The sequence below is a fragment of the Salvelinus alpinus genome, chromosome 23, assembly GCF_045679555.1.
Source record: "Salvelinus alpinus chromosome 23, SLU_Salpinus.1, whole genome shotgun sequence".
Classification (NCBI taxonomy): domain Eukaryota; kingdom Metazoa; phylum Chordata; class Actinopteri; order Salmoniformes; family Salmonidae; genus Salvelinus; species Salvelinus alpinus.
The window spans coordinates 41563539-41571055 of record NC_092108.1 but is presented as its reverse complement, the minus strand read 5'-3'; positions in this window follow the sequence as shown (position 1 = coordinate 41571055).

Below are 7517 nucleotides of genomic sequence, written 5' to 3'. Positions count from 1 at the left end.
TTTTGCTACACAGAATGTGAGCTCATGAGATCAGGATGGTTCGTACAAGGATAGGAGAAGACAGCGTTTCTGAACATTCATTTTTCAAACATGGCACTCAGTCACAACCTCTTTGCTTTGTTGAGAACTTTCATCGGTTAAAATTGCAAATACCCTCCTAGAGCGTCAAAGTTTGTCCACTCTTCACCATGGAGCTTTTATTGGCATAGTCAAGCTTGCTTACCTTCACTTTGAAGAGGTCAAAAGAAACCAAGCCAACTTGAAGTATAGGTCTATGTTTGGTCAGCCACTCCTTGTGTGTACTCAAGTGGATCAGCAGTCAACCCGCACACCCTCCACACTTACTGCCAGCCAGCCACACAGGCCGTTAAAATAGTTATGCTGGTGTGATAAGGAGCCAGACGACTGTCACTAGATGTAATCACTATTGTTATGCAGATGCCACAATCACTTTTCTTATGCACGTGTACATGGATAGTACATCTGATCCATAATATTATGACAGTGAGCTGGCAAGATGATTCGGCTTGCTATAGGCTTATACACTGAACAAAAATATAAAGCAACATGTAAAGTGTTGGTCCCATGTTTCATGAGCTGAAATAAAAAATCCCAGAAATTTTCCATACACACCAAAGAGCTTATTTCTCTCAAAGTTTGTGCACAAATGTGTTTACATCCCTGTTTGTGAGCATTTCTCCTTTGCCAAGATAATCCATCCATCTGAAAAGGGTGGCATATCAAAAAGATGATTAAACAGCATGATTATTACACAGGTACACCTTGTGCTGGGACAATAAAAGGCCACTTTAAAATGTGCAGTTTTGTCTCACGAATGCACAGATGCCACACGTTTTGAGGGAGCGTGCAATGCTCATGCTGACTGCAGGAATGTCCACCAGAGCTGTTGTCAGAGAATGTAATGTTCATATCTCTCCTATAAGCCGCCTCCAATATCATTTTAGAGAATCTGGCAGTACATCCAACCAGTCTTACAACCGCAGACCATGTGTAACCACGCCAGTCAAGGACCTCCGCATCTGGCTTCTTCACCTGCGGGATCGTCTGAGACCAGCCACCTGGACAGCTAAAGAAACTGAAGAGTATTTCTATCTGTATTAAAGCCCTTTTGTGGGGATAAACTAATTCTGATTGCCTGGGCCTGGCTCCCCAGTAGGTGCAGTCATGGGTGGGCCTGGAAGGGCATAGGCGCACCCACTTAGCAGCCCGGCCCACCCATGGCTACACCCCTGCCCAGTCATGTGAAATCCATAAATTAGGGCCTCATTTATTTAAATTGACTGATTTCCTTATATGAACTGTGACTCAGCAAAACCTTTGAAAATGTTGCATTGTTGTGTTTATATTTTTGTTCAGTATAGATTCAAAGATGAAAACATATGTAGGAAATGGTCTCTCAGAGTTGATGTGGGAATTAAGAGCATAGGTCGCTACATTGGTGGCAGAAGGAGTGAGTTACCCCTATACAAAGACCTACCCTGAGAGCCACTACTTTACCTCTATTCATCACTCTGGTAAAGTTACCGCAAATATTCTCTCTTTTTATGGGGAATACATACTGGGATATTTATTTTCTAAGCATGTCAACTGTCCCAAATTGTTTCGAGGTTAGAGTTCAACACGTGATATTTCATGCAGTGTCAACGCTTTGGTCCATGGTAGGAAGGAAGAGTCCCATTAGCTTTGTGCCTACCAGGTTACTACATTGCCAGAACCCACTGTGGCATAATCTTCCTCCCTAATTGCTTGCCTAATGAGATGGGAGGTGTGGCTGTTATTCAGATCATCCTATTGGGCTCCCGTCAACTGGAAGCAATTCACATGCAATTTTAACTTGGTGATAACTCTTTGTCTTATTACAATAGCATCATTTCTGTCACTGGTCACACACCATTCATTTCCACTGCTAAAGCTGTAATTACAAAGGGCCAATGGATATGCCTTCACAGAGGCCCATTGTCGACTGTTGTAGGTCACTCACTCACTAGGAGGTGGAAATGCAGGAGACATGTTGGAATTACACTCCTGGAGGTTGCTGTGTGTACACCAACTTACATGATAAAAGTACGGTACAGCAATTGATAATAGTACTAGAAATGTAATGAGTGAGGGCCCAGAGTTTTTTCTGGTCAGTTCACATGGTCAGTGAAAAACTCCTGACCCTAGTCATTACATATGTTTACATGCCCATATAATCACGTCATGAATTCATGGATTTCTGTTTGTCTGCATGACCACAAAACAACACTGGTGATGACACAAGCTACGAAGGACTGGCACTAAATGGAGCTGTAAGTACCCCAGATTACCAGATGAGGTCATTGGTTAGCAAAAATAGAAAGGGCTACCAGCTCTGAACTCATTGTCCACCTCTAGCAATTGTCCTAACTTGAGGCAAGATGACAAGACAAGACTAATACTTGATACTAAAGCCTTGTTCACATTGGCAATTTTAGTGACTCAAGTCCTTTCTTTTTTTGCAAATCTGATTCAAATCTGTTCTTTTTCCTGCAGTCTGAACACCAGCAAGCACATGGAATCAGATATTTCAAACCACCTTCGTAAGTGGTTTGAAATCAGATACAAATCTTATTCCTGGCTATGCTGAACGGTCACATCGGATTTATTTTCCCTCAGGTGGCATAGCTTGTTGCTTGCTAGCTACTCTGTTGATAGTTTTGACAAGAACATGTGATAAGTAACTAGCTTGTTAATTAGTGAATGTGCTGTTCTGTGAGGGGAGTAGTACACAGCGTTGTACGAGATCTTCAGTTTCTTGGCAATTTCTTGCATAGAATAGCCTTAATTTCTCAGAACAAGAATAGACTGACGAGTTTCAGAAGGAAGTTCTTTGTTTCTGGCCATTTTGAGCCTGTAATCGAACCCACAAATGTTGATGCTCCAGATACTCAACTAGTCTAAAGAAGGCCAGTTTTATTGCTTCTTTAAATCAGAACAACAGTTTTCAGCTGTGCTAACATAATTGCAAAAGGGTTTTCTAATGATCAATTAGCCTTTTAAAATGATAAACTTGGATTAGCTAACACAACGTGCCATTGGAACACAGGCGTGATGGTTGCTGATAATGGGCCTCTGTACGCCTATGTAGATATTCCATTTAAAAAGATCAGCCATTTCCAGCTACAATAGTAATTTACAACATTAACAATGTCTACACTGTATTTCTGATCAATTTGATGTTATTTTAATGGAGGAAAAAAATGTGCTTTTCTTTCAAAAACAAGAACATTTCTAAGTGACCCCAAACTTTTGAACGGTAGTGTATGTAAATGAGATATTTCAGCATTTCATTTTCAATATATTTGCAAACATTTCTAAAAATATGTTTTGGGGTATTGTGTGTACTGTGTCAACTTAATCCATTTTGAATTCAGGCTGTAACACAACAAAATGTGGAATAAGTCAAGTGGTATGAATACTTTCTGAAGACTCTGTACATGCTGCTGTAAGGACATGGATTTCTGAGCCTGTGGTAAAAACTTCTTGCGAGCCTGCAGAAACAAAAGTAGCCCAGAGAAAATGTCAAAGACTGAAAACAAGAAAGTGACATTCCAACAAAAGAAAAAGAGACATGTTTACGCTGTTGAGCAGGAGAACACAGCGGGGACTGACTCATCAGATGAGGGTGTCACACTGAATATACTGACTGTTGCTGGGGGGTGGGTCGCACGGCTACTACTTGCTAGAGGGACAGCCGGTGCATATGGAGATTGATACAGGGGCAGCTGTATCTCTGGTGTCAGACTCAGTCAACAAAAAGACAATGAACCACCTTCCACATCAGCCAGCACACACATCGCGTTAAAGACTTACACGGGTGAAACTGTTTCCATGAGAGGCATCACTGATGTCACAGTTCAGTTAAATGGATAAACTGAAAAGCTGCCACTCTAAGTCCCCTTTTACGACGATCTACCACTACTGGGACGTTTGTGGTTGGAGAAAATCACACTGGACAGGCCATCAGTGTGCACACTAACACGTGGAGACAAGCCTACCTGCCATCTTAAAGAAACAAGGAGGAGTCTTTAATGGAGAGTTGGGTAGTATGAAAGACATTACAGTGAAGCTAGGCACTAAGCCAGACAGCAAACCAAAGTCTGAAAGCACGACCCGTACATTATGCTATCAGACCAAAAGTCAAGGGTAACTTGGACACTCTATGAAAGAACAAAGTCATGGAGCCGGTCAACGTGAGTGAATGGGCAATATCCATCGTACCAGTCCTTAAGAAGGACGGTGGAATCAGGATATGTGGAGTCTCAGTGTTGTCCACTGAACAGTATCCGCTTCAACACATCGACAATCTTTTCATGGGCTTAGCTGGAGGTCAAAAGTTCAGCAAAATCGACCTCTGCCAAGCTTACTTGCAGATGCACGTGAATGAAAAGTCAGTTCTTACCTGGGGATATTGAATTACTACGGATGCTTTATTCCGAGGTTAGCAACGAGGGCTTTGTTGTTGTTAGCACACACCTACAGCATCAAGTACTGCAAGTCTGAGCTGCACTGCAATTCAGATAGACTTTCCAGGTTACCACTACCTGTGCTCAAGCTGGAGTCAAACCAAGTGCACATCTTCTATTTCAGACAAGTGGAAAACACACCAGTCACTTCAAAACAAGTGCGGAGAAACACCAGAAATGACCCGGTATTATCTGATTGGATCGAAGCATTGAGGGGAAAGCGAATACATGTTCTTCATGCCAGTAAATGTTCTGATCTGTTGTGCGTCAGCCTCATTGCTTAAACAATTTTTTGGGGTGCTAGTGGTTGTATTCATTTGGGATATATCACATCTCACAACTTTCCCAGACCTTGTTTGGAATATTTAATATCTCGCACAGAATAGGTCAGCTTTTGTACTATGGGGGATAGTAGATTGACATTGGCAGCCTATGACTATATACTATCCCCCACAGTATAAAAGTTGATAGGCTAGTGCTTTTGCTGTTTATTAGGTCTACTCATCTTGTTGACTGCCGAAAAGTAAATGTGGACAGTTCTTCCAATATGTGCCTCGGGAATTGGATAAGGACGCACAGTTGCGCACCCGATGTATCTGTCTTCACTTGTAGCCTGTGAGAAAGACCCAATCAGGTGATGGGCATTGGCTGATAAGAATTGAGCTATCTGAGAGAGCCATGTGAGTGAGAGGTGCTTCGGAGCATGCAGCCAGGAGAAGAGAATTATAATGATCATATTCAGCCTAAGGACACAATGACCACTGGCCGCTAAAGGCATGGAATCTAAATTAAGCATATAGGAGGACCTGTTTCTTTGTTAACCGCTCAACACAGAATAGCCACATGTGCGCACTCCCTCAAATCGTTTGGAGAAAATATCCTTTCTGTTTTATTCAGCTATGTTCAATTATATTCTTCATACTATAAAATAATATAAAAAAATGCCACGGAATTCTAAGCAAACCTTATCTACTAAATGAACTAGTGTAGCCCACAGCCATATGGCATAGCCAGATCAGGGCCTAACACAAGTACAACTAAGAGAATGCTAAGAACACAAAGTAGACGTCAACAGGAGAGTTAAGTCAAACGTTGTGAAGGACAGCGCTTTCAATCCTGGAGAAACTGCCTAAGCTAGGAACTACCTCAAAGGACCAAAGTGGGTTCCTGCTGCAGTCATTGCTCAGACTGGTCCTGTGTCCTACACTGTTCAGACTGCAGAGGACGTTTAAAAAAAAATATATATTTCACCTTTATTTAACTAGGCAAGTCAGTTAAGAACAAATTCTTATTTACAATGACGGCCTACAGACATCATCTGGAACAGCACACAGATCAGTTACTGTTGAATAAAGCAACACCGACAAAACCAACAGTCAGTCGTGAGTGGTCAAGAACTGTTACTAGGTGAATAATATGGACGATTTAAGTAGGAGGGGGAGGAGATGTGGTGTATTGCAGCTGTGCCGCAGAGTATCATGGGGGTTGTAATGTTGTAGACCTTGTATGTCTCAGATATATGGTTAAACTGACTCCTGTCTCCTGTCTCATCATTATTGAATTTCTATAAAGACGCGGTTATAAAACCCATGACACTTCTAACCCCTTTTAAACAACGTGTGTTTGAGCTACAGACTTCTGTAACATCGTATTTGTCTATTTATTCTTCATCCGTTGGTACCAACCATTAGTCTGTGTGACCGGGCTGAGCTAGCCCGGAAGGGGCCCGGGGAAGGGCCTTTTTGTTTTACAAAAATGGGAAAACTATTAAAGCTACAAACTATTAAAAGCTACCTATGAAAAGCTGAGACTCAAGAACATGCACATGTAACATGTTTTTTTCGGTGAAAACTGCAGTATTTCAATCATCTTGATGGAGCAGTGTGGATAAAGGTCAAATTTTAAGTACAGTGGCCTATACCATCCATGCGTTGAGGTACGTTTTCCGACCCATAGCTCGTGCCCGGCTCCACGGTGTCTTAATCTAACCATGATTGCGTTCTGACCCTAGTGCAGCTCAGTGTAAGCAAGCCGTAAAGGTAGGGTCGGAATCTTCTGGCAAGACTGCATCCAAACAATCAATCTGGATACAATGAACAGAACCTAATCATAACCAATCAGGACCATGGACAGCAGCTACATAATGAGAGAGCCATGGAAGGCACTTGCCAAGAGCAAAGCATCCCCACTGATTCTGTCAATCTGTCATCTGTTCTCCCTATGGGCTATTTTTACATGTCCTACTGCACAGCACAGAATGCACCTAGTAGTGTGTCCCTTCTAATACTGAAGTCATAGTCTGGTAGCGCGTGAAAGACATTTAGCTGCAAGGACTTTGCTCTTGACTTTTCTGTTGGTGCACTTAATCTCCTTTCAGCTCCGCTACGGCTCAGTGTGCCGTTCTAAAGGCTGGATCAGGGCAACAAAGGATCACAGTCCAGATGTTTATAAAAAGGGTCAGTGTACTCTACTCAAAAGTAAAGTTCTGTGAACAACTCCGGTAGTCCATATTAAAGTGTTTAACCTTTTTGTTTGTGGGTATTCACTGAAATGCATCTACTTTGTATTTCCTGTGTGTGTGTGTGTGCCTGTGTCCTCAGGCTCCGGAGAGAGATCAGTAAGAGAAAAGAGTAGAGGGGAAAGGAGGACGGAGGACGGAGGAGTAGCACTGATGGCCTGAGCCATTTATCACAGGAAACAGCAGTGGAATAGGCTCCCCTGTTATTGGCCATGTGTGTGTTGTTTAAAACTTTATCAGCCTATATTGGCAAATCCATAGCATATTTATCAGCCTCAATGGCCAAATCCAAACAATGTGTGTCAGTTTTACAGATGAAAAACAAAAACGATGTGCATACACACACACAGACACACACACACGTGTGCTACATTACAATTATATGTAGTTATTATCAGTGCCGATTTTAGCATGTAAATCTTGGTGGGGCAAAAAAAAAGAAGGGGGATGCATGCCAGCAAAGCCACTAAACAACACTAAACAACACATTA